Below are 711 nucleotides of genomic sequence, written 5' to 3'. Positions count from 1 at the left end.
CTGGTACTTTGTAATAAGAATTACATTATAAGATAGAAAGCACTACGCCGCTGGACATAAAATCTCCATTATCCGAACGAAAGTAACACGCCGCTGGTACTTTATTTTATTATAATAATTTAATTATAAGACAGAAACCGCTGGTACTTGGTTGTAAAATCTCCATTATCCGAACGAAAGCAATACGCCGTTGGTACTTGGTTATAAAATTTTCATTACAAGATAGAAAGCAATATGCCGCTGGTTATATTAATGTAATCTTATGGAAAGCATTACGCCGCTGGAACTTTGACCATTGCAATAATCGATCGGAAGCTATACACAGCAAGGAATACGAATATTATACCAAGAGATCGAAAACAATACGCTGTTCGGACGTTTTGACTAGCTGTCGCACAGTGCAGACGCGTCGACCCGTCGCTCCGCATTTCGAGCGCAATTTCAGTGGTTTTTCAGTTCAGAAAATTACAGAGAGTGTTTGGTTGTGTTGCAGGAGTCAAACTGAATGATTTGATGCATAAAGTTTAATTAAACTCCCATTAGTTTGCCGGGAAACATCGATTCTTCCGATCTAGAAAGAGACAGAGATAGACGATCCGCGTTATGTTAAATATTTCAAGGTTCCCGATTCCACAAAATTATAAAAAGTATACGGCTGTGTAGCAGGGATCAAAACGAGTAATTTCGTGTATAAAGTTTAATTAATATCCC

The sequence above is a fragment of the Megalopta genalis genome, unplaced genomic scaffold (genome assembly GCF_051020955.1).
Source record: "Megalopta genalis isolate 19385.01 unplaced genomic scaffold, iyMegGena1_principal scaffold0074, whole genome shotgun sequence".
In the NCBI taxonomy this organism is placed as follows: Eukaryota; Metazoa; Arthropoda; class Insecta; order Hymenoptera; family Halictidae; genus Megalopta; species Megalopta genalis.
The sequence above is the reverse complement of the archived record's forward strand: the minus strand, read 5'-3'. Positions refer to the sequence as shown.